Source organism: Macaca thibetana, chromosome 15 (genome assembly GCF_024542745.1).
Source record: "Macaca thibetana thibetana isolate TM-01 chromosome 15, ASM2454274v1, whole genome shotgun sequence".
Lineage (NCBI taxonomy): Eukaryota > Metazoa > Chordata > Mammalia > Primates > Cercopithecidae > Macaca > Macaca thibetana.
In genome coordinates this window covers 101,669,974-101,696,421 of record NC_065592.1, presented here as the reverse complement: position 1 = coordinate 101,696,421, position 26,448 = coordinate 101,669,974, and the positions used below count along the sequence as shown (strand labels likewise).

The window sequence follows — 26,448 nt, the reverse complement described above, 5'->3', positions numbered from 1 at the left end:
ATGTGGGTTGCAGGCCAGAGTTGCCTGGTCGGGGCAGACAAACTCCTTGCCCACCAGCCTCACGTGACCTCAGGTGTCTTTTCCAGTGTTAGGGGAATGACACAGCATGAGGCCAAAGCTTCTCTGCTGCATTTTCACGGTGGAGGTCTACATGGAGCTGCCTGGGGGTGTGGTGTCAAGGGGAGAGCGGCCTCCAGGGTGAGCAATGGCCCTTCATTTGTCAGATACTTGGAGAAGTAGAAACTGCTAAGAAGAGGAACCAAAGCCTTTCAATGTCGTGGCCTGAAGAGAAGAGACACTTATAGGGATGACATGGATGGAGGCAGCAAGACCAGCCAGGTCCACTGGCTCCTGGGCCATGCAGCCTTGGGTCAGGGCACTGTCAGAGAAGGTGCCCTCAAGTAGAACCAGTCAATACAAGCGAGTTATTCATTTCCAAGAAGGAAGCCCGAGCTTCCCCTAGAAGGAAGTGGTTCTGCATCTGTTCTCACTACGAAGCCACTTTTCCTCCTCCTTAGCTTCCCTCCCTTCACCGCGATGCCTCTGAATTAGACCCACTGGCCCCGGGGCTTGCCTTCCCTGCCCCTGCACCCCACTTCAGGATTGCAGACTAAGGAGGTCCAAGTCAGCCCTTCACCTTGCATGGCCCAGCTTCAGTGAGCGGTGGGGGGCAGGGATGGGCTCATGTGAACATCCTAGTGTAAAGGTCACAGCAGTAGCAGAAACCCAGAGGGGCATTTGCAGATATGAGGGGCAGGAGGAGCTGCAAGGAAGAATGCTCATTCCTTCCTTCTTGGTTCATCTTCCCACCCCCTGGGTTTCCCCACATTCCAGGACACTCCCCGACCTGCCTCCCCTATCCCTCATCTCTGCACCCATCAGAGTCTCAGTGAGGAGCTCAGTGGGCACAGCCTGGCCCGGGGCTCACTGGAGTTCCAGATCGGCCTTGTCTCTCCTGGGCCAGCCAAGGGCTCTGGGTACCAGACATAACACCCCTGTCTCCATTTCCTCACTGTACACTTGAGGTGCTCACAGCCACATGACCCTGCTGGCAGGCTGTGGTGAGGATCAAATCAGAAGCATCAGTGCTGCCTTCTGAATACAGGCGTGAAGGAACCCGGGCACCTCAAACCCTCCCCAGATGCAGCATGCACTCAGCCTCACCACCCTCACCACCCACACCCAACGTAGGACTCAGAATTCTGTGTTTTTCTTCAAGAAAGTATGAGGGCAAGCCCCGTGAGCCCGGACCCCCTCACCCACCCTCCTGAAGCAACAGGATCACAGAGGGGAGCTGGCATTTATTAACCACCAACAGTATGCTGAAGTCTCCTCTTCTGGGGGCTGCCCAGTGGAATGTCTTTCTGCAGATAGCAGGCATCTCGAGAGGGGTGGGGAGCGCGTCTCACACGTGGACTGTCTGATGCAGAAGCTACCGCCTGCAGGCCACACCCCATGCCACGCCTCCCAAGGTGGATGGAAAGTGCCCAACACGCCTGCAGGCCACACCCCATGCCACGCCTCCCAAGGTGGATGGAAAGTGCCCAACACGCCCGCTGGCCACACCCTGTGCCACGCCTCCCAAGGTGGATGGAAAGTGCCCAACACGCCCGCTGGCCACACCCTGTGCCACACCTCCCAAGGTGGATGGAAAGTGCCCAACACGCCCGCTGGCCACACCCTGTGCCACACCTCCCAAGGTGGATGGAAAGTGCCCAACACGCCCGCTGGCCACACCCTGTGCCACACCTCCCAAGGTGGATGGAAAGTGCCCAACACGCCCGCTGGCCACACCCCATGCCATGCCTCCCAAGGTGGATGGAGGGTGCCCAACACGCCCGCTGGCCACACCCCATGCCACGCCTCCCAAGGTGGATGGAGGGTGCCCAACACGCCCGCTGGCCACACCCCATGCCACGCCTCCCAAGGTGGATGGAAAGTGCCCAACACGCCCGCTGGCCACACCCTGTGCCACACCTCCCAAGGTGGATGGAGGGTGCCCAACACGCCCGCTGGCCACACCCTGTGCCACACCTCCCAAGGTGGATGGAAAGTGCCCAACACGCCCGCTGGCCACACCCTGTGCCACACCTCCCAAGGTGGATGGAAAGTGCCCAACACGCCCGCTGGCCACACCCCATGCCACGCCTCCCAAGGTGGATGGAGGGTGCCCAATGCACCGAGGAGACAAGCCGAGCCGAGCGCCTCACGCTACCTGGGCAGCAGGGCAGACGTGTGATCTCCTGCTGGAGATCAGGGGTTCTCCCGCGCCTGGTATCCGTAAGGTGGAGCAAACACTTCTGCATATTGTCAGTTCCAGAAGGGCCTTGATAACCCCTCAGACACTCCAAAGAAGGAAAATCTTCCAAGTTACTTTTTAGCATGTATCATTTTATTACAAATTGATCATGTAATTTTTGTCATTTTGTTATCGTAAAAATATGATTAATTCTTTTTGAATATGCCTTTGGGGTCAGGCCCATGTGGAAAACAGATGGCACGGGCACAGGGTTAACAGAAGAGGGACTCATGAAGGGAGGTGTGCACAAGGGCAGTGCAGCAGGCGTGGCCTAGGGGCAGGGGTGAAGAGCAAGGGAGAGGAAGATGCTGTTGCTAAGGGCCAGCCTCAAGGGGCATGGAGTTGGCAGAGAGGCCACAGAGCAGTGCGGAGGGGCCTGGCAGAGAAGCAAGCACATAGGCTCAGCCCTGCCTCCTCACGGGAAGGGCTGGTTCTCCCTTCTCCACGGCACACTGCACTCATCTCAGGGCCCGTCAGTCTGTACAGATGAAGGTTGGCTGCAAAGCCTCTGCTCCTGCTCTCATGGAGAAGTGGAGCCAGTTCCCAGTCCCATGAATCTGGGCTAGTTCCATTGACTTTTCCAGGGGACGTACCAGGAGAGACGCACATTGGAGGCTCACTCACAGAAGCCTGGCAGCTTCTACCTCCTCTCTTGCAACCTTCTCCCTCTGGGAGAAAGTCCACAGACCCCAAGACAATTGAGATGGAGACACGTGTGGGTGCTCTGGTCAATGGCCCCTGCCAAGCTCAGCCTCTTGGCCACCCCCATAGAGGCCCCAGCATGGGAGTGAATCTGTCTTGGACTTCCCCGAACAACCCATGTGCCAGATGTGGTATCACAAGTAACCTCCATCAGCTCTGTGGGGCAGGGAACAACTGTTCAAATTCCTGATCCGCACAATTAGGTGATACAATAAAACGATGGTTGTTCCCAGTGTCTACATGGGGGTGGTGTGTATGCAGCAACATCATCAGGACCTGAGTCTCTGTTTCACCTTCAGTCCCCTCTATGAGCTCATTCCACGTCTCCAGCAGCACCAACCTGTCACAGCAGTGACACGGCACGGTCGTGGGCTCTCTGTGCTGCATCCTGGTGCATGCAACCTGGTCAAAGCAACGCTACCTGGTTTTGACAGTAGTGACATATCTGCGTGCAAATGCACTTTCACACACACCTCAATACATGCAGGACTCATGCTTGGGTTAATGTGCTTGGACAAAGAGGCATTATTAGCACAGACAAGCATTTAACTGATTTTTAAAATTTTCAGTGAATACCTACTGAGGCTTTAATAGATCCCAGGTACTGTTTCTGGGATGCCAGTGATGGAAAACTGATTTCCTCTCAAGGAGATCGTCTGTCTTCATTATAGGAACCACATGTGGATGCCTGGAAACCTGATCTCGCTCAGCTTGGTCCTAAGAGTGTGAGATTCTGACAGCAGAAATGCATCGTCAGTCCCATGGGCGATGGAGCCAGTGACTGATACTCTACCACTCTGGTTCTGATGGAAATAAAGAGAACAGCTGGCCCTGCTCCTGCTTGCATCACCAACTGTGGACACCTGAGCCAGCCTCGGTGTTTTCAGGCAGAAGCAGGCACAGCCTCCCCAGTGTGGGCTTCTCCCTGGGGGCTGGAGGACCACACGGGGAATGCGTATGATCACACGCATAGTGCACCACATGCTGTGAGCAAAATCAGCTCCTCACAGCCATGCTTGTTAGAACCTGTAACATCAACCACATACACAGTCCCTCAGAGGGAGCCCCAGAATGCAGTGTCCTCAAGCTGCGCGTGTGGTCCCCACCACTCCACAGGGCCCAGTGGCCCACAAGGCATGCCTTGGAATGCTGTGCTGGACACGGATGGGGCGTCACTCACCTTCTCTGTGCTTCTGTGTCCTCGTCCTCTGTATTAGTTCATTCTCGCACGGCTATAAGGAAATACCCGAGACTAGGTAATTGATAAAGGGAGGTTGAATTGGTTCATAGTTCCACAGGCTGCACCAGAAGCATGGGCAGGCCTCAGGAAGCTTTCAGTCATGGCGGAAGGCGAGGGGCAAGCGAGCAGGAGGAAGCAAGGGTGGGGGCAGGGGTTACACAGTTTTAAACAACCAGATCTCGTGAGCACTCACTATCACAAGAAGCATCCCCATGATCCAGTCCCTCCTACCAGGTCCCACCTTCTATATTGGGGATTGCAAAGGGATTTGGGTGGAGAGACAGATCCAAACCATGCCATCCTCCAAACAAGAGAGTTGAACTAGAAGCCCCAAGGCGCCCCTGACCCCGTTGCCAACCATCTGTGATGATCACTGTGGACATGGTCAGGGTTTTCCCTCGAGCTACAACAGGCACCTTCAGAGGTGTCTCATCACCGCCCCAGCAGCACGCACGGTCTGCAGCGCTCATTTCACACGGTGGTTCTCCTCCAGTGTTGAGAAGGATTCTGAGGCTATGTTCAGACGCAGCCTGTGGTGAGTTCATGGTGGCTGCCCAAGAGGAAGGAAGTGGTGGCGACTTACATGTTGATGCTTTGCCAACCCAGGTTTAAAGGAAGTCCGGTGGGGGGAGGACTGCATGTAACGTAGATGGACTGACAGAGAAGGGACAGCTAAACTCTCCTTATCAGGGGCAGGGTCTGCACCCCACTGCTAGCCAACTTCTGAGGCTGAAAAGCAGCTGGTCCTCCTCAGTCACTCCGTGCTGAGAGGACGAAAGGCCAAGGTGACCCAGCCTGTGACCGGACCTGAGCTCCAGCCAGGTCAGAGTGTGTGCTTGGACGCAGCAGCCAGCCCTCCGGATGACTCCGCACTCAGGGCCTGGAAAGCCTCCTACCGAAGCCTCTCGCTGAAGGCAGTGGAGGGCAGCATCACTTTCACTCCAGGGGCTTTAGGGAAACGCATCCAGTGGTGTGTGTGCCCGCACAGGCAGGGGCCGCCTGACCCCGCGGGAGATCCCAGTTCCAAGACATCTTCGCAGTCATCACTCCCTCTGAGGGGTGTTGGGGGCCTTGTGCACAGCAGGGTAGTTCTAGGAGGGCTGGGTGAGGCTTTGGAATGTGAAGAACAAATGCGTGCTTTTAAAAAGAAGTTTCGATCTAGCTGGGCAGGCTCCCAGCCGTGGACCCTCCCTGTTGTGGCGCTGCAGCTGAATGGACAGACAGGGCAGAGCAGGCCTGAGCTCCCGCAGCAGTGCCTGGCGTGGCTGGCTACTTACTCTTGCTGCCAAGGCCCACCTGACCTATACAGGGACAGCCCCTGCCCTCCTCGCCTTCCAAGACCATCTGTTTCACAGCTTTATTCTCATCAGGTCCCCGCCGCTGCGAGGCACCAGGCACTGGGAGCCGAGGGCGGGAGGACTGGGGCTCTGACCTCCGGGAGCTCAAGGTCTCATCGACAACTGACAGTGAGTTGGCACACCAGAGCCTCAGGCCAAGCTCGGCGTGCGCAGGCTCTGCCAGATTGTGAAGTGGCAGAGAGGAAGACCCAGTCACTTGGCAGGTCAGGGGATATTGCAGAGGGTGTAGATTAAACCAGGCTGCAAGGAAACAGGCATTTGCCAGAAAGGGAGCTGGAGGAAGAGTTCTGCACAGAAGACGTGGCCCCTGCAAAGCCATGGAGCTATGGGGTGTCAGGCTGCAGGAAGCGCAGGCAGCGCCATGGTCTGGAGCAGGAGTCCTTGAGTAGGAGGAAGCTGGAAGGTCACTGGAAACAAGGTCTAGGCTGGGAGGAGGGATCGGCTGGGTCAGCCATACGGCCAGAGTGGAGGGGACCTGTCGGGATGGGAGGGGAAGACAGAAGTGCCTAGGGTCTGTCGGTGAGGGGACGAGAAAGAGGCAGGTGTCCAGAGAGGGAAGGTGTGCGGGCACCTGCAGGGGGCTAGCCAGTGGCATACAGACCACAGAGGCTGGCAGGAGACAGAGGCACGAAACCAGCTCTGAGGCTCCTGGGGAGGGCTCTCCAGCTAGGCTGGAGGAAGGGTAATGAGGCGGGGGGGCGCCAAGGAGGATCTTGGAAGGAGCAGTTGCAGCAGAAGGATGGAAATCAGGGTCGGAGGCCTCTGTTGAAGCCCAGGAAGGAACTGCGAGAAAGGAGTGGGCATCACAGCCAGCGGCGTCACAGGGCAAGGCAAGGGGAGCAGGAAACACAGCCCTGGGATCCAGTCCCTCAGAGGCCAGCAGTGTCCTAGCGACAAGGGATTCAGCAGGGTGAAGAGAGCTGCCCCGAAAATCCCACACCCTCACAATGTACATGAAAACAGATGCCAGTTGGGTTAAATATATCAATACGCTTTAAAAACTATCAACTTAATAGAAACATGTGGAAGGAGATGTCATAACCTTGGCACAGGACAACCCCCCCAAGCAAAACATGAAAATCCAGAAGCTCTCGGAATATTGCTACCTGGAAACACATAAAGCCGAAACATGTGTGTAGGGCGAAAGAGAACACAGAGTTTTAAAACAAACAATAAAGTGGGAGGAAATATTTAAGCCCCCCATGACAAAACTAAGGGTTATGGTCCATCATACATCAAAAGCCTTTACAAATTAGTAAAAGAAAAAGACAAACCAATAAAAACACTGGCAAAGCAAAACTTTGCCAAACATTGCCAAACTTTGCAAAACTTTGCAAAACAAAGACAAACTTTGGTGACAGCAAGAGTTTCCCAACTTCCCTGGCAGGGGACAGACCCACCAGTCTGGCGAAGGAGACAGGGCATCAGGTGACAAGAACCCCTGCAGAGCTGAGGCAGACTGAGCACGTTGACTCCTGTGCCCCTCCCTTCCCTGCGTCAGCTGCCCTGAGTCCAAGGGCAGGGCTTTAGACAGAGTAAGCTAGAAAATACAACCTGATCGTGTTAGCTCATTCGATCATGGAGTCTGTCTACTGTAAGAGTTAGCATTCATTTGGGTTGAATTAAGTTGGGTTAAATGTATGAGGATTAAGGCAACTTTGAACTACTGTACTACTTCTGACCCATCCTCAATATTTTTAAAATATTGCTAGCATCCAGCATTGGAGAAGGCATGAGGAAAGAGGCCTTCCAGTAACTCTGTCGGTGGAAGTATACATTCGTACAATGTTGTTGGAGAATAGCTTGGCAACAACCACAGAACATTTAAAATACATACCTAGCAATTCTACTTCTAAGAATCTGTTCTACAAACGTATTGCTGGTGATGTAAATATATATGTATATATTTCTACTGATTTCTCTATATATTTATGTATATTTCATTGCAGCACTCTTTGTATAAGCAAAAAAAAGTTCAAACAACTTAAATAGCCACCAAAAAGGCGTGAAGTTAATAAAAGAGGACTCATTCTAAGGAATATAATGGAACTGACAAAATCAGTGGGAAAAAAAAATCTCTATGTGTTAACATGGAGGACGTCCATAATTTATCACATGAGGAGCCAAATACTGATTGAGCATCCTGAATCTGAAAATCCAAAGTGCTCCACAATCCAAAACTTTTTGAGTGCTGACATGATGCTCAAAGGAAATGCTCATTGGAGCATTTTGGATTTTGGATTTTCAGATTAGGAATGCTCAACCACTGAGTATAATGTCAATATTCCAAAATCCAAAAGAATTCAAAATCTGAAATACTTCTGGTCCCAAGCATTTCATATAAGGGATACTCAACCTGTAGCAGGATATTTATATTGTGATTCGAAATATGGGTTTTATTCAAAACACACTATGTGACTGCAAGATAGATTATAAGCAGTTATTTTGTATGTATACATGACCCCCCCCCCCGCCCCCGCCGACCACACACACACACAGATACACACACATAATTTAAAAATACCTGGAGGATAAATCAGAACACCTGAGGGAGAATAATCCAGTAAGACAGGGATAAATTGGGACTTTCTCTTTGATTTTATTTTTCTGCATTATATTACTTTTGTAATACAAAAGAAAAAATAAGAAGAAGGTAGTTAATAAAATGGAATAAGACAGTGCATGTAAAAACTGGGTGTGAGAAGAGAAAGAGCAGGTGGCCCATGTACCTGTGGACCTTCCAGGTTAACTGGAAAATCTCACATACGTATGCATACATTCATTTTTCGTTTCTAAAAGATGTTCTGTCATTTTTATCAATTCTTAAGAGCGATCCACCAGGTACAGGGCTCACACCTGTAATCCCAGCACTTTGGGAGGCTGAGGGGGGCGGATCACAAGGTCAGGAGTTCAAACCAGCCTGGTGAAACACCATCTCTACTAAAATTACAAAAATTAGCTGGGTGTGGTGGCACATGCCAGTAGTCCCAGCTACCCTGGAGGCTGAGGCAGAAGAATTGCTTGAACCCAGGAGGTGGAGGTTGCAGTGAGCCAAGATCCTGCCATTGCACTCCAGCCTGGGCGACAGTGCCAGATTGTGTCCAAAAAAAAAAAAAAAAAAAAAAGAGGTCCAAAAAAGTTAGAAGCACTGATGTATACTATGTTTTCAAGAAGTTTGACCATAAAGGAAAACAGACATGGGACCCACTTGAAGGGAAAAGCATGTCAGGAGGGTACCTGTAAATTTGGGATAAACACCATACTAGATGAGGCTGCAGATCTTTCAGAATCTTCTGAAAGATTCTGTGTGAATCTAAACCAAGGAAAATGTGGACACTTTAGTAAGCAATCAGTCAAGTTTTCTAGCAGCAAATTTACTCATTGAGCTTTGCACCTTACTGAAAGTTTGTCTGAGTATGAAATTCTAGGATGCATGTCTTTTCCCCTCAGGGTGTGGAAGGCATCCTTCCACTGGTGTTCGATTCCCATGGCTGTTGAGCAGGAGTCTGAGGTCAAGTTCATCTTAAATCCTTTGCATAGAATCTATTCTCTCTCACTGTCTCTCAGTCTCTCTCTCTCTCTCTCTCTCTCTCTCTCTCTCTCCCTTCGTTCTTTTTTCCCACTCCTCCACAACACGCCTTTAATATCTTCTCATTATCCCTGGAGTCCTGAGTTTCATGATGATATGCATTGATGTGGGGGGGTTTTGTCCACCATTGTGCCAAGCACTTCATGGTTCTTCCAGCCTAAAAAATTCCCCTCCTTCCATTTTGATAAATGTCTGTAATGATTTCCTCTCTCTCTGTTTTCTATTTCTGGAACTCCTCTTTCGTCAGATGTATCTTCTTGATTAGTCCTTGAATTTTCTTCTTGTATGTCTCTTTGGTTTTCTGTTCCATTTTCTGGAAGATTTCCTCAACACCGTTTCCCAAACTCCTATTGAGTTTTTTACCTCTGCTACATTTTTTTTTTTATTTTCTAAGAGCTCTTTCACATACCCTAAAAGTTCTCTTTTTAACATCTCACCATTGGCTATTTCTTGCATTGTCTTTGAGTTGTCTTTGTTTTTCTAATGCATTGTACTTCTTTCCCTGAGTTCCTTTTTTCTGTTTGTTGCTGTTTCGTCTGTTTGTGTGTTTGTGTCTTCCCAACAGAGGTCTTCCCCAGCTGCCTAGGTGTCTAGGGCCATCTCTTTCACTAATTAAGGCCCCAGTCGGCTGGCTGGAAGCTCAGTGAGGATGAGTGGAGCTTGTCATAGGATCACTTCACTGTAGGTTTATCAGGTGGGTACCTGGTGGTCTTATGTCAATTAATAGGTCATTTTTCTTTGGTTTCTCAGTTTCACCAAAGAAGAATCCTTTGACATTCTGGGTAACGGGCATAATCCTGGTGGCAACGTTCCCAAAACCGAGTGGAGGGCTGAGTGGGAGGGGTCTGACTATTCAAAAAGCAGGTTTTCACTTAATTCATCTGCTCTCCATCTGGGTTCTGTGTCCTCAACTCTGACCGGAATCTCCAAGTTCAGAGCCTCCCTGGTCAGTGTCTCCAAGGAGTAACTTTCCTGCCTTCTACAGGGTGGCTGTGCCACATCCTGGCCTTTGGTGCTTCTGATTGCAAGTCTCCTGGGGTTCTGTGTGACCGTTGTTGCAGTTGTAAAACATGGTTCCACAGTTCTCTGCTACTCTTTTGTTGAGAGGTAGGAGTCTATGGACCCTTCAATCTGGCAGGCTTGTGACTGCTTCAAACAACTGATTATGGTTAAAAGAAGGGCAATGTGGCATCTGCAACTAAGTCAGAAAAGGCCAAGCGGCTGTCACCTAGAGACTTGGAATGTTCCCACTGTGCACTTAGCCACCATGCTGTGAGGAAGCCCTGCCACATAAGAGGCCACGTGGAGGTGCTCCGTTGACAGCTCCAGCTGAGTCCAGCTTTTGAGTATTCCCAGCCAGGGCTCTTGACACAGTGGATCAGACATAAGGTAGCCCTGCTCTGCTCTGTCTGAATTCCTGACCCACAGAATCTGTGGGGATGACAAAATGACCTTTGTGTACTCTCATTTGGGTTAGTTTGTTGTGCACCAACAGTAACTGGAACAACCATAGCTTTTCTTTTTTGTTATACCAGTACCTCTCTCTCTCTCTCACACACACACACACACACACACACACACACACACACAAACTTGCTGGTACATAGGTTTTAGTTAATACCTGTGTATTAACTAAATACACAGGTATTAACTAAGCTAAGCCATGTATTTTCTGTTTTCCAAAATTGTGTTGACATGTCTGATCTGCTGGTATCCACATCCCTTTGGACTGATATCTTTTTCTATTCATTTACTATAATTTTGTGATGATTCAGAGGGAATGCAGAAAAACACACATGATCAATGTGCCAATTTTAACCAGAAATTGCAGCAAAGCTTTCCTTAGTGCTTCTAAATGAGTAAACCCAGAGCCAAATTAAAATCACTTCAGGTAAACTGAGGCAGTAACTTGGGAAACAGGTGTGCCCCACGGTCGCCCTCAGCCACAGCAAAATCACTGCCATATTTGTACAGTCATTCTGAGCCCAGGCAGGCTTCACCTTCCATTGCTTCTTGTACATGTACAATATCAAGAACAAAGGGGGAAGCTTCCTGCATTGATCTCCACGATGCTTAGAGCTCACCACTAATTTAAAATAAAAGCTTGATCCAAAATGAGGCAAGAAATCTCCCCAAAGAAAAAATATCTCTCAGTGGAAAGTAGCTGAATGTCCTGTGAGTTGGGCTGGGTCTTACTGTAGCGGGGGGATGGCTGGGTTCCCATAGAAACACAGGCTTGACATTGGAAACAGTGAGGTCCCCTCAGCCACTGGAGCAGTCACAGTGCAACCCTCACTCCCCCAAGGAGTGTGTGGCATTGACAGTGACTTCACCACAAATGGTAAATCTGGTCGACTGACTTTAATTGTGAGCTCCAGCTAGGAACAGGTGGAGTCTCAGGTTTAATACTACTTAGATCAGTAACTTTAGATTTAAAAACATCATTTCAAGGTCACAGGCTGCATCCATAAACCTGGCAGCCCTATCAGATACTTCTCTGTTGTGTGTGAATCAGCAGGACCTGTCACGGTTCCTGGAAAAACAACTCCAAACACACTGCCCCGCCTCCCCCATAGTTTCATGAACTTGGAGAGAAAGCCTGACCACGGTGATTTTCAGTACATGCAGTGGTACCCAGAGCAGAGAACTGCTACCATTTCCTAAACGACTGGCTCAAGCACCATTTGGTTTTATAAGAAGAAAGAGAACGAACAGAGTCCAACCAGGGACTCAGGCTCCCAGGCTCTAGGTTGTGGCGGCCACTCCCATGCTGTGTACCCTCCCCAGGGCAGGCTGCCCTCCCTGGGCCTTCCAGGCCTAGACTAGTGCTTGTCGACCTGGGGTGGTACTGCCTCATCTGCCCTGTCTGGCCTTGTCTCAGTGACTGAGGGCTTCTCCCAGGAGTCAGTGCCTGGGAGCCAGGGCTGCTGACTGGCCTGCAGGAGGCAGCCTGTCCTCCACCACAGGGTGTCCTTCCCAAGAATACACACCATGCACTACCAAAGGGCAGGTGTCCCATCTCCAGTTCTGTACGCTGACAGTGCGATCAATGCAGAGTAGAGACATGAGTGGGCGACCCTAAGGGGCCCCATGACTCTGAGATCCCCCAGTGTTTCACTGTGAACATTTCCAATCTCTAGAAAAGCGGAAAGAATTGCACCCTCAACCCCACGGTGTGCATGCACCATGAACATTTTGCCATACCTGCTTTCTCTCAAATCTGTCCACCCACTCATCAGTCCATCGTGCTATGTACCTACTTCAAAGACAAGGGCAGGCATCCGGACCTTTGCCCTAAGCACATGGGCGTAAGTGTCATGAACTCAGCTCGAGGTTTGTTTAATTTTTTTTTTTTTTTTTTTGGTAACATGTGGGTAGTGCAGCAGGAACACGTGCTCCTCCGTTCCTAGACAGAGAAGGGAAACATCCGGCCAGACTCATTTTGGAAGGAGTGATTAGAGTCACCATACAAAGAACTTTGTTAAAAGTTCACTTCAAGGAGATGGCTGCGGGCACTGGGTCCCACACAGCAAGGAAAGTAGCCCCCCAGTGCTGACTCTCCCAAAACTCTCCCTCCAGCTCTCAGCAGCCCCACTCCACTACCCAGACAGAGTTTACACCAGCAACCGCACTCACAAAGGTACAGCATGAAGGACCCACAGCACAGACAAGGGGGGCCCAGCGATGGAAAGTGGGGCCTCCCGGGTACTTCTATCAGGGAGTCTCCACCAGCAAGAGTTCTGTTCCCAACCCTGTATTTGCACAGGACGGTCCATCCTGCTCTTGCCTCACACCCAAGCTCTGCCTTGGTGTGTCCCCGACTAGACGCCTTCTCAGACTCAGGGCTATGACAGCTCACTTCCCCGTGACTAGAATTGAGTCTCCTGGTTTCTCTCACGTGTGGGGACAGTTTGCTCGCTTCTTCCAAACAGACAGCCTTGCTCTCCGTGTTACCATATCCCATGAAAGCAGACACTGAGCTGGAGGCCACGCAGAGCCCTGAACTCGGTGCCTTCCTTTTCCTTAGAGGAAGCTCCAAAGCCCCCAACCCTGCAGCCACTCCATGTTTCACAGCCTGCAACAGCAGCAGTGGCCCCAGGCTTGCATCGCAAACACAGAGTCACAAATTCCCAAGCAAAAGGCATTTGTCAGACGACCTCCTTACACAAGAGACGGATGAGCTCCCAGGAGCTGAGCCACCCAGGAAAAGAAAACACTGTGGGGTATGCAGCTCCGTCTGGCTGTGTTGTCCACAAGCACAGACAGAAGGAGTCCTAGGTGGGCACGCTTGGCTGGGTCTGGGGTGGGCGGCTCTCTCCTCAGTGCCCTCTCCTCCTGACATCCTATGTCTCTTCCTTCCCTCATCCGAGAACTGTCCACCTGATGTTTATACCCCTAATGACAGATAGAAGCCTCAGCCTCCCAACAGGACAAGGCTTTAACAAAGGAGATGATTCCAGGTCACAGCCACGAGAGCCATGGACCAAGCCGGACCTCAGCCCACTCTCCCTGTGCTTGGCTGCTGTGGAGTCATGGGGTTACCAACTGTGAAGGGCTGCCTGGAGAGGGGGACCCCATCTCTCAACTGGAGGAGTATCACAGAATTCGGGCTACGTTTTAAAGCCACAACCCACCACACGTGTCCCTGAAATCAGTCCATGTGGGTGCGCACCCCAGTGACATCTCAGGACCTTTGCTCTGGGGCGTCTTGCCTAGGCAGTGAGGTTTTGCATTTCTGCTCAGTTTAACTCAGGTTTTATGACTCCCACATCTTGGGAGGAGACAGGGAGGAGGAAAAGTTGGGGCAACACAACCTCTCTAGCATCATCACCACTACCCCCGCCTCCCAAACCTCAGAAAAACAAGTCTATCCACCAGAAAGGGTAAAGCGTTCCCCCACAGGCGAATCTGCCCCACAAATGTGGAAGGCGCTAATAAACATGATCATAAACTTGGAATCCACAATCCACAACATGTCAAAGGATTTGGAAGAAAACCTTAATTCCTGTGAACTACATTAAATTCTAATCTCCGAGACATTCAGAATGAAAATGCAGCTTGCTACAGCTGGGCTTCCGCTCTGTCCTTTGCAGACTCAAACATCCTCGGCATGGTGTTTGTGCAATAAAAACTTTAAGTCGAAGCCTGTACACTGAACAGATAGAAGGACATGACCAAGATTCTTCTGGTAGTTCAAAATAAATACATATGCATGCTTTTGGACTCCATCCATAAGAGATTTTAGTCCTATTTTTCAAAGAGCCTTGTAATCTACTCATGAAAATTGGGTGTTTGTAGCCACTAAATGTAGTAAAATCCATCCAAGGGTAGGCAGGTACAAATGTGTTGACCACAGCACATAGCCAGGTCTACAATGAAGGAAAATGTAATAACCTATGGAAGTAATTGAGCCTATCAATGTCTCCGTTTAAAACTCCCTCTTTGACATGAAGATCCATAATAAAGTTATTTAAGGAGTCAAAAATCTACTTGGTATGTTCTAATAAGGAACACATGAGTTTCTAAAAACTTATTCCAGTCCTTGTGTACCATGCGGCATTTTGCATGTTTCTCTTCCTATATTTTTTCAGTAAAGCATGGTGGTTGTTGGCTGTCCATGAAAGCCACCTGTGACGTGTGGAGTTGAACATGGAGGATGTTCATGGGTTGTCTGATTCTGAGCAGGCTCATGCAGCCTGGAGGTGAAAGTACCTGGAGTTACATTTTTATGCATGGGGGAGGGACAATTTAGTACCTTTTTGGAAATACACACACAAAATATTCAATGATATGTGATATGGTTTGACTGTGTCCCCACCCAAATCTCATCATGAATTGTAGCTCCCATAATTCCCAAGTGTCATGAGAGGGACATTGAATCATAGGAGGTAATTAAATCATGGGGGCAGGTCTTTCCCGTGCTATTCTTGTGACGGTGAATAAGTCTCATGAGATCTGATGGTTTTATTAAGGGGAGTTTCCCTGCACATGCTTTCTTGCCTGCTGCTATGTAAGATGTGACTTTGCTCCTCATTCACTTTCTGCCATGATTGTGAGGCCTCTCCAACCATGTGGAACTGTGAGTTAATTAAATCACTTTCCTTTATAAATTACCCAGTCTTGAGTATGTCTTTATTAGTAGTGTGAGAACAGACTAACACAATATGCTTGTGTTCACCTCAAGTTTGCAAATTTAACACTAATGTGGAATTTCATTTTGACCTAGGCTCTTTCCCAGTGTGATAGGATTTTTGTCTGCAATTCTGAACAACCATTGTTTCCAAGAACACAGTCAACTAAAGGACATTATTATATAAAACTTTCTGACTCATTTATTCTTTTCCTACTAAATATGATTATTTATGAAAACAATTAGGCATAACTGTTAAGATGACACCACTCTGACCATCAGATGCGTCTACAGGATAGATTTGAAGAAAGGTAAACACAAGGAAAACAAGTTCCTGTTCTCTTGGTCCCTCCAGGGCAGTGCTGGCATCAATAACTCTTGATGACTTTATTCTTCTGTAAACGAATAAGAAGATGCTAAGAGCTAGGAAATCTCCATTTTTTCTATTTAGAGTGCTGTATTAGTCCATTTTGGCTGCTATTACAAAATACCATAGACTAGGTGGTTCTTAAACAATAGAAATGTATTTCTCACAGCTCTGGAGGCTGGGAAGTCCCACAGCAAGGCACTGATAGATTCAGTGACTGGTGAAGGCCCTTTCCTCACAGACGATGACTTCTCACTGTGTCTTCACATGGTAGAGTGGGGAAGGCAGTGCTGTGGCCTCTTTCACAAGGGCACTAATCCCATGCATAAGGGCTTCATCCCCCATGACTTCATCACTTCCGAAATGCCCTACCTTCTAACACCATCACTTTGGGAGTTAGAATTTCATCATATGAATTTTAGGGGGGGCACCATCAGACCATAGCAATGTTTGACCTCAGCACTTTCTTCTTCCATCATCTTGTGAAAACAAAAGGAAAGAAAAGCAGAGCACCATGCTGCCCTAAGTAAAGACACATTTATCTCTCACTTATTCATTCCGTAAACATCCTTGTGCCCATTACCAGCTAGACTCTGCAAAGACAAGGAGCACTAACAAGTGTCCCTGTCCCCAAGGTGTTTGTAGGTATATTAGCCAAGATGAGTTAACACCTATGAAAACCACTCTTAACTCTCAGTAACCTAATAAGCTATAAGTTTGTTTATCCCTTTGTCCCAGTCTACCATAGGTTGGGGGAAATAGTACTCCACACAAACCTTCAGGGACTCAGGCTTTCCCTCCTCAGTGGCCCTGTCACCACCATGGCCTCGGAGGTCTCCAGGCCCTCTTTGTCTGTCTAGCAAATGAGAGGAGAGAACGTGAAGGAGACACAGAGAATTTAAAAAGCTGCCACATCCGCCCACATCCCCTGTGCAGGACTCCATCCCAGAGCCACGATGGCCTGCAGCAGAAGCTGGAAGTGTGGTGCCCATGAGGAAGAGGGTAAAGAGTGAACACACGCTCTGGTACTATGGATGAACACACACTCACCATGGTCTAGTCACCCCAATCAGGAAATAGAAGTCCCTTTTCCACCTGCACTTAGCACCAAACTCCTTTCTGCCCAGAGATGAGCAAGCAACTGGAAGTTTGCATCCAGCACTTACATTCTTTTGTTGGAACTCCAATCCAAGAACATCCTTCCATTTCAACCCCTTCGTTTTCTTCTGACAATTTCCTTTAACCGGCACAAGTGTTCCTTTCTAACACATTTAACCAGAACAGAGCAAAGTTTAAAGTAGAAATATAAAATACTTTCTCAGCAGAGAATTATTGTTTTTTAGTCTAGTGAACCTAATCATTTAGTAATTGAAGCTCTCCATAGCAAATGTGTAATCTCCTGTAGATCAAGTGAAAATATTTAAAATTATTTTCCAAATGTCCAGGCAACCCTGTGGGTCTCAGTCCCCTTCTTCTTATTTACAGAGCTTTCTGGTTGGAAGGGGAAAGAAAGAAACAAGAAGTCCAGTGCCCAGGTACGCTGAGCAGTAGGTGAAGAGCCATGCTTTTTGTCTCAGTTTTACTTCTAGTTGTATCAGAGCCAGGAGAGCCACATTCAAAAACCTTAGAAGTTCAGCCCAGCCAACATGGTTGAAACCCCATCTCTACTAAAAATACAAAAATTAACCAGACGTGGTAGTGCCGCCTGTAATCCCAGCTACTCGGGAGGCTGATGCAGGAGAACTGCTTGAACCCGGGAGGTGGAGGTTGCAGTGGGCTATGATGAAGCCACTGCACTCCAGCCTGGGTGACAGAGCAAGACTTGGTCTCAGAAGAAAACAAAACAAGAAAAAACCCTTAGAAGTTGATACCTAAATAGTCAATGGGCACAACGGAAATGTTATTCATAAATTAAAGCATGAGGCTTGGCAATTGAGCTAGCAAGTTTCTGTCTGCCTATAATCTAAAATCCAGTAAGGCAATAATGATTTCTTCTTATTGCCATGGACCTGTTCAGGGCATCATACTAAATAAAAATAAAAAAAGTAAAAATAATAAAAAAAATTTCAGTGGCTAAAGACAACAACAATGGTTTATCATCTCTATGGTTTCTGTGGGTCTTGGCTCACTCAGGCATTTCTGGCTGGAATCCCCCGAGGGCTGGGCTGTGGTCCCTCATCCTGGGTGTCAGCCACTCCTCAGGGCTGCTTGAGTGTCCTCGCAATATGTCAGCTGGTTTCCCACAGAGTGAGCAAACCAAGAGAGTGCGGGCCAGGCGCCGTCTGTGATCTGTATCACCTGTTATGACACAGCTTCGAGTCACATAAGGTGACCTCCATCCCAGTCTACTGAAGGAAGCAGGTCTTAGGGAAGGGGACAGAGAGCTCACCTCCCAGAGGAGGGGTGTCAAGCCATACTGCAAGAAAAGCTGATGAGAGAGTTTTTAGGTTGATGTGACTGCCTTTTGAAAATGCAATCTTTTTTAGGGCCTAGCATGCAAACCTTGGCTTCTAAAACTAACCCTGAGATCATTTGATCTAGCTAAACCCACACAGCCAGGAAGTGAGGGAGGGGTGAGGAGAACAGAGGCTGTGGACTCCAGAGCCCCTTCCCCAGCACTCTGAGAGGTCTCCACCAAGGGGGAGATTTTGCTTTTTGTTTGGAGACAGAGTCTTACTCTATCGCCTGGGCTGGAGTACGATAGCACAATCATGGCTCACGGCAGTCTCGGCTTCCTGTGGCTCAAACGATTTTCCCACCTCAGCTTTTTGAGTAGATGAACTACAGGCATGTGCCACCACGCCTGGCTAATTTTTTTTTTCTTTTTTTTTTTTTTCTTTTTTTTTGTAGAGGCACGGTCCCACTATATTGCCCAGGCTGGTCTTAAACTAAGCTCATGTGAGCCTCCCACCTCAGCTTCCCAAAATGCTGGAATTACAAGCATGAGCCATAGTGCCTGGCCAAGATATGATTTAATACAGCACTCTTGCTGGATACTCAATGTTAGCCCTCACTGAGCAGGTGGTGGACAATCCCAGCCCTATCAGAGTAACAAGAAAGGAGATAAACTCTGTGAAAGGCTTCAGGGCAAGGCTGTTATCTGTAGCATCAATAACAATGATAAATCCTGACCTGGCCTGAACTCCTCCCAGGACCCACCAAACCAAACGCCCTCCATCCCACATGCAGCTGGGTCAAACACCTGATGCATAATGCTGGGTGCCCTTCTGGGTGCCATTAAAGGAAGAGAAAAAATTAACTGTGAGAGTTTTAGAGACCTAAAAATGTGCAGGGCAGAAGCTGCAAAATGGCAGCAGGCCCAGCGCCGACTGGATGCAAGTATGACTTTCCATGGGCCCACAGGCAGCTCTGAGGTCCTAGGCCTGGCTGGTCTGCGACTGTGGAACAGTAAGATTCAGGGTTCCAGGAGTGTGATGGCCAAGAACCCACACCACCCCTGCCCCAGGCAAAGGACTCAGCTTTCAGCTGCAAGAACTCCACAGAAGCCTATATAGGGTCTTGGAAGACAGCAGGGATCTGCCAACAGAGTCCTGTCTCTGTCTTCGCCTCCCTCTCACTCCTCTCTCTGCTGCTTTACTAGACTTTGAAAAATATCATGGACGGAGCCATTGGGTCTAGGGCCAAGAAAGGGGCTAAAAACCTCCAACCTGGGTAACTATCATTAACACTAAGATCGTGAAAGTCAAGATAAGCCCTCTGCTCTCTGATCCCCACCCCACCACGAGATTTGCAGGGCAAGTCTGGGAGGGAAAAGAACCAAGTCCTGATAAACGTAAATTGACAGGCGCTCCTGTTCACAATCTGTTCTAGATGCAATTCCACGTGGCTCCCCCAAGACAAAGATGTTCCCCTTTGATGGTTCTGCTGTCTTGGGGAGAGGCTCAGGCACATTCTGACTGGCCAGTTCTTGCTCCCTAAAATAGCCTGTGGACTGTGCCCTCCTTGGGGTCAGGGAGGCAGGACAAACAGCTCCTCTCCAGCCCACCCTCATGCTCCCGCTCTGTTCTCCTCGCTGACCTGGCCACAGGCTCTCCCACCCCAAAGGAACCCACAGTATCCCCGGAGCTCTGCCCTGAGCAGCCCCGTGCTAGGGAGGAGGGCTGGGAAACAGGCCCTCACCACCAGAGCATGCGACACAGCCTGTGAGATGGTGACAGTGGGTCTGGCTTTTTCGTACAAGTTGACCAGCGCTTATGCTCCTGCAATGCCAGGTCAGAAGCACAGCCACCAAGTTCTCCTCCAAAAGCTTGACTCCTTTGGAACTCACTTCCTGCGGGGGCCAGAGCAGAGTGTACCCCTACCCCGAGTCCTGGCACAGGGACACGGCCATATAACCTGGAGACTCTTTCTGCTACAGCCAGGAAGTCACCTCCTGCCACTAGGAGCCGGGGCTGGAGAGGGCTGGGCTGCCTGCCCGGCTCACACCAGGAGTGGTGTGGCTAGGACCGAAGAGGGGACTCTCAGGCCTGTCTGGAGCACCTTGGGGGTGGAGTCATAGGGGAGGGTCTAGACAGTGGCTATTCATTGCTTCTCCTTCCGCAGCTGCAGAAACTTCCTCCCCAGTCTGAGTTGGGCAGGGCCCACTTGCGTCTGCCTTCAAATCCCTTTCCTGCTTGCTGGTCAAAGGCAACCCCTCTGACTCTGCCAGAGAGGGCCGGAAATCCAGCTGCCCACAACATATCCTGCCATGGCCTCACAGAGAGGGCATGGGACCCGGGGAGGCTGAACAGGAAAGGCAGAAAGGGGATCCCATCCACCAGGACAGCAGATTCGGTGCCTTGCATGATGGCAGCTGACTGTGGTGGGTGCCGCCATTTCAGGAACCCCCAATGGGCCTTTGGTGCCTCCCAGGAGCCTGAGGTGGCAGTGACTGCACACAGCCAGCTAGGAACGTGTCTGTCCGTGATGTGGTCCCCACTGGGCAGGAATCTGGGGCTGAGGCACAGTCTCTGCTCCTCTGTGCAGGGGTGGGACTGCCTGATAGGTGTGTTTTCCCACTGCCCCCACTCCCGCCAACAGCCCAGAGAGGGGAAGTCAGACATCCCTCATCCGCCACAGATGGCAGGAGCCAGAAGACAGGGGCCCTGGGGCCACCAGAAGCAAAAGTCCACCGGTGGGCCCTTGGTTATGATGAGGAGCGAGTGGAGCGCATCTTACCAGTGTGTCCCAGAGACCCAAGCTCCTCCCCAGATAACACGCAGACTGAGCGCCCACTTCACCTACCCCAGCTTCTGCTCAGAGCCTCCAATCTTGGGCTCTTGGGGTTGGGAGGCTGCATCCTCTGTGGTGGGGGGCCCAGGCTTGGGTCTCACAGGTGCTCCAGACCCATCCTCCTTACCCCCAGAGCCAGGATGAGGATCAAAAAAGCCAGGAAAGCCAGGATAGCAGGAACAGGGAAGCCACTGGGAGGAGGAAGGAAAGACAGAGGGGCGGAGACCAGCAGCTGCTCTTTGAATGAAGAGAAAGCATTTCAGGAAGCCAAACAGAATGTCAGCAAACCTCAGAAGCAATTCGCTCCCCCACGCCCAGCCTTATGGGGTTCCCACTGGTGCACCAGGCGCAGGCCAGGCCGACCCGGAACATTCAGTACAAATGCTGGGCTGCCAGCTTGTCCCTAAAATAAGACTCCAGCTGTTGGCCACAGAACTGCTTGGAAAGTAGAGCTCCCTGGGACAGGAAAGGAGCCCTGCAGGGCAGAGAAGCAAAGCTGGGGGAAGCGAGGCCTGCTTCCATGTGGCCGAGGCTGGATGCGAGAGCTGTGTGACTGCTGCCAAGAGCTGCTGGGGTGGGGCCCCAGGGGAGCTGCCGACACTGGAGCCATCTTGCCATTCTCACAACGGTTTCTTCTGAAATCGACATCCTTCTTTTTCTGCACTTTGACCCCCACCTGGTCTTGGCAAGGGTCCTTGGGCCACACAGGGCAGGCTAGCATAGGGGTCCTTTTCCCCATTCTTCAACATCCTGGCCCTTGAAGGAGTGAAGCTGGGGCCCCAGGAGCCACACTGCAGGGACCAGTCCCTAAGCAGGCAGGCAGGCTAATTCACATGGGCTGCAGAGGAAGGCGAGGGAGGCAAGGAGCAGGCCCAGATTCCTCAGCAGGGCTGAAAATACCCATTAGTGACGACGCTGCCGCAGGGAGAACCAAGCTCACACTTCCGGGTGAGTGTGAGTGCAGGGCTATTAAATGACACGAGACGCTTTGAAACGAAAAACAACTTGAGACTTCCTCCTCTGTGTCGCCATCCATGTACAGAGGAAGTAAGACACTAGCAGGTCCTCCAAGAGGGTGTCCGCCTGTACATCATTCCTCCACCCCACACTATTGGGTGAATATGTAACAAGCACACTTCTTGCTTTCATCAATGAAACAATGAATATTTGTGAGTCTTTCCTACAAGGCCAGCACTGTCCTAAGCACTTTCTCTGCATTTCCTTCTTTAAACCAGATGGTAACCCTAAGAGGTAAGCACTGTTATTATCCTCGCTGTGCAGATGAAGAAACTGAGGCAGGGAGAAGTAACATAGCTTGTACCAGGCCAGGCAGCTGGTGATAGGGGCCTGGCTGGAGACTGTGTCCTCTGCCTTGCCCATGTTACCCCAGGTGGTGGCAGCTGCTCAGAGCCGTCCACACCGTGCACACTTGCCAGTTCATTCTATGGAGCCCACGCTTCTCCACAAGGAATGAAGAGGGATATTGCAAGGAGGAGCAGGGGGAGGTCATAACTGGGATGGTTGAGCCTTCAGAAAGTCCCTAGGCACATCCCAGGCTACCTGCTCCTCCTCTTCCAGAGCCACTGTGTGGTGTTGGACAGGCTGGCAAGAGCTCAGGGACTCGGGCTCCTCGCCTTTAAGATGGAGCAAGGTGAGCCCAGGCCACGTGGCTGTGACTTGTGTTGGATTCACTCCTACAGTGCAAGAATGCCTCCAGAACAAAACAAGAGCCTGCCCCTGGAGTCTGCATTTTAGCAGAGCGGGGAGTGCTGGATCACCAGGACACCGTACAGAAGTGAGTCCTGCAGAGATGCAGTCTGGAACAAGGCTGTGAAGAGCCAGCAAGCCCAGTGGTGTCCAGAGCAGATGGCGGGTCTCAGGGGGAGCCTGCCCAGAGGTCCTGGGGAGCTGAGCTGCCCAGAGGGAGGCGGGAGGCGGGGCAGAGGGGCAGGTCTTGATCACGGAGCTCCAGACCCTTGGAGAGGTTAGGTGAGTCACCCGAGGCTGGATTCGCAGAGTTCGGCCAGTGAGGTGCAGCCCACAGGAAGAGACACGAGGGGAAGCCCCACCTGGTGCACGTGCCTGCATGGACAAGGCTGCTTGTCCCACATCCCAGAGCCCCCTGGTACCTGCCCATCCACGGGCCATGGTTCTGGACTGACTTGGATTCATGATGCCCACGTAGTTCAGATTTAGAGGATGGCAGGTCCTAACACCTTCACTGGCTGGGCCCAAAGCCAGGAAGCCCATGTGGACAATAGGGAGGGGTGGGGTGCTCGGAAAACTGGAGGCTGTGGGCCCAGCAGACCACAGGTTTGAAACACAGGATTCTGTTGTTAAATTTGTCTGGGACCTGGCCGGGCGCGGTGGCTCAGGCCTATAATCCCAGCACTTTGGGAGGTCGAGGCAGGCGGATCACGAAGTCAGGAGATGGAGACCATCATGGTTAACACAGTGAAACCCCGTCTCTACTAAAAAATACACAAAATTAGCCAGGCGTGGTGGCGGGCGCCTGTAGTCCCAGCTACTAGGGAGGCTGAGGCAGGAGAACGGTGTAAACCCAGGAGGCGGAGCTTGCAGTGAGCAGAGATGGCACCACTGCACTCCAGCCTAGGCTACAGAGCGAGACTCTGTCTCAAAAAAAAAAAAAAAAAAAAACTTGTCTGGGACCTGAGTCGTGTCCCCCAGCCCCTGGCGAAGCTTCCAGCTTCGTGGAAGATCAATTTTTAACCTAGTTCAAACCACCTCTACTGAGACAACTGAAAAAAAGACTTGAGGCCAGGGACAGGATGCACGTGGAGATGGACTTCTGGTGCAGATGATAGGCCTGGCCACAGAGAGGAGTCCTGCAAGGCTCCTGCTAACCTGGGAGAGGATGAGGCAAACACCTGCTCCAAATGAAAAGACATCCGGACACACAGGCCCAGACACACCGCTCTACAGACACATAGTCCCCGGACACACAGTCCCCAGACACACAACCCCCAGACACACAGCCCTACAGACAACCAGGCCCCCAGACACACAGCTCTACAGACACACAACCCTACAGACACACAACCGCCAGACACACAGCCCCCTAGACACACAGTCCCCAGACACACAGCCCCCAGACACACAGTCCCCAGACACACAGTCCCCAGACACACTGCCCCCAGACACACAATCCCCAGACACATAGCCCTACAGACACCCAGGCCCCCAGACACACAGCCTGCCGACACACAGCCCCTAGAACACGCGGTGCTCAGCGGTGAGACACAGGGAAGGAAGCCCGCAGCCGGCTCTTGGAAAATCACGCATTTGGGATAGTCATTAAAATCTTCTGAAGCCTCCCTTCTTCTTAGGGCTGCTGCAAAGTACAATAGAGCTCACATGTGATAGAGAACAAGCACCTGCAGGGGCAGAACTGACTTCCTTTAATTTCCTTAAACACAGGTCAATTCTTTTTAGTGTATTTTGTTTTTGATGAAGTCTTGCACTGTTACTTAGGCTGGAGTGCAACGGCACAATCTTGGCTCACTCTTGTCTCTACCTCCTGTGTTCAAGTGATGCTTCTGCCTCAGCCTCCCAAGTAGCTGGGATTACAGGTGCCCGCCACTATGCCCCATTACTTTTGTTTTGTTTTGTTTTGTTTTGTATTTTTAGTAGAGACAGGGTTTCACCATGTTGGCCAAGCTGGTCTCAAACTCCTGGCCTCAAGTGATGCGCCCACCTCAGCCTCCCAAAGTGCTGAGATTACAGGCATCAGCCACGGCGCCTGGCCTATTTTTTTAGTGTATTTTTAAATTTGTGGAAAAGGCCTATGTTTTCTTTAATGATGAGTATCTGTCACAAACTGGGGATTAAAAAACTAAATCTATCTCAGGGACTTATTTCTATTAGGAAGCTAATCAGCATAAAAGTAGCAGCTGGATACCTGACCATAAGGCGGAGGCATCCTGTAACTCAGCGAAGAGATCTTTGATTCCAGGAGTCTACGCTTGGGGTGGGCCTACTGCATCTCTCCTGAGGGAGCCGGGGCCTCCTGGAGCCCTGGAGAGGTGGGCTCCCAGAGCGCAGGCAGGACGGACCCTCAGCCCTTTGCTCAGGAGGGTTTTGGCAAGTGTCTTGTGGAATGGGAGATTCTTACATGTGGCAAAGATGGTAGCAGATGTGGCACCGTTTCCGGAAGATCCAGTCCCTGCTAGGTGGGTTTTCGAGCTCCAGTACGGTGTTAGGGCTCTGTCAAGTGGGGCGTGACTGCCAAGACCAGACGGCCAGGTGGAAAGGAATCTATCAGCATCTTGCAGTTTGTGTTTCTTTCATTCTTGGTCCCAAATGTGTACTGCTTGTTATCTACAGTCATCAGAGATTAGTTTGTGGTTATTCTCAAGGGAGGCCATACAAGGATGGAGAAGCATGTTGAATTCCTCTACCTTGGTGAGTCAGATGAAAGAAATCTGAGTGGACCCTGGGCCATGCATCCAGGAACCATGGCTCACCCTTGAGCAGCCTGTGTGAATTTCAGGCATATCTCTGCAGCTGCTAGGGGAAGAGCCATCTGTGTGAAGCACTGGCCATGCAAATCTACTGTCTCTACATGAATGGCAGCTGGCATGGTTGGAGGACTGCCCTGGTTCATACATGGCGCAGCTAGAGCTGTCTACAGAGCCATCCAAGGTGAACAGTGGTTGGCCAACGTTAGCAACCCAGCCACGATGGGCTTTTGGAGCTTCTCTGAACACACATGGTTAGCACCTCTAATGGCTTAGCAGAGTGAGGGTGCTGCGGGGGTGGGCCTTGAGCCATGGCCTGGACCCTGAAATGCGTGGCACTGACCAAAATCCCAGAACCTTCCTGATTGTGTTTTTCCTAAAAGATGCCACCCACAAACACTAGGTCCTTCCACCCTCGGGTGATCTGCTGGGCTGCCTGCTGTTCAGGTGGCACCCTGGGCTGGCCGCCGGGGGAAAGCAATGCAGAGCATCCCTGGCCACCTGGAGACACTCTCAGTCTGGCTTAAGCCATCTGCACTTTACCTTACCAACATGGCAGGTAGACTAGATGGCTGGGTACATCCCAGGCTATGGGTTGGTGTGTCTGAGCTGGCTTGTTCAAGGCCATTTGGACTGTCACTCCCTAGCTAACCCAGGCCAGCAACGATCCTCCAGCTCCTGCAAAGGGCTCTGGGTGGCTCTGTTCCTGCTTCTCCACACAAAGTTGCCCTTGCAGGGTTGCCTTCTGAAGAACGTTCTATCTGTTTTCAACGAGGTACTATCTAAAGACTGACCACAGCAACTCCCACACACCTCCTTTCCACAACAAACAGTAACAAAGGAAAAAATTCTCTTCTGAGCTGACAATGGAAAAGAAAGATTTTGCCTCCTGCACTTGTTTAAACTGACTCACTCTGTTCTATTCAGAACATGCCAAGTGACTAATGGACACAGTAGAGGCACAGCTTTAATGGGAAAAAAGGTGGGGCAGGAGAGTTTCTCAACTATAATTGTGGGATTTAGGTATTACACGGCTTTTAAAGAAACTAGGGT

The 26,448-nt window shown here is 50.6% G+C and overlaps 1 long non-coding RNA gene across 2 annotated transcripts; it reads right to left on the bottom strand.

Annotated features, from left to right (window-relative positions):
* Positions 1 to 2,176: 2,176 nt before the first annotated feature.
* LOC126937680 (uncharacterized) lies at positions 2,177 to 21,325 on the bottom strand. Of its 2 annotated transcripts, XR_007719815.1 has the most exons (4): positions 20,930 to 21,325; positions 4,182 to 4,233; positions 3,582 to 3,734; positions 2,177 to 3,403 (listed from the first exon to the last, which is right to left on the bottom strand). It is a non-coding gene; the product is annotated as an uncharacterized LOC126937680 (long non-coding RNA). The 2 variants fall into 2 exon arrangements; XR_007719814.1 differs by lacking the exon at positions 3,582 to 3,734.
* Between the last annotated feature and the right edge of the window lie 5,123 nt (positions 21,326 to 26,448).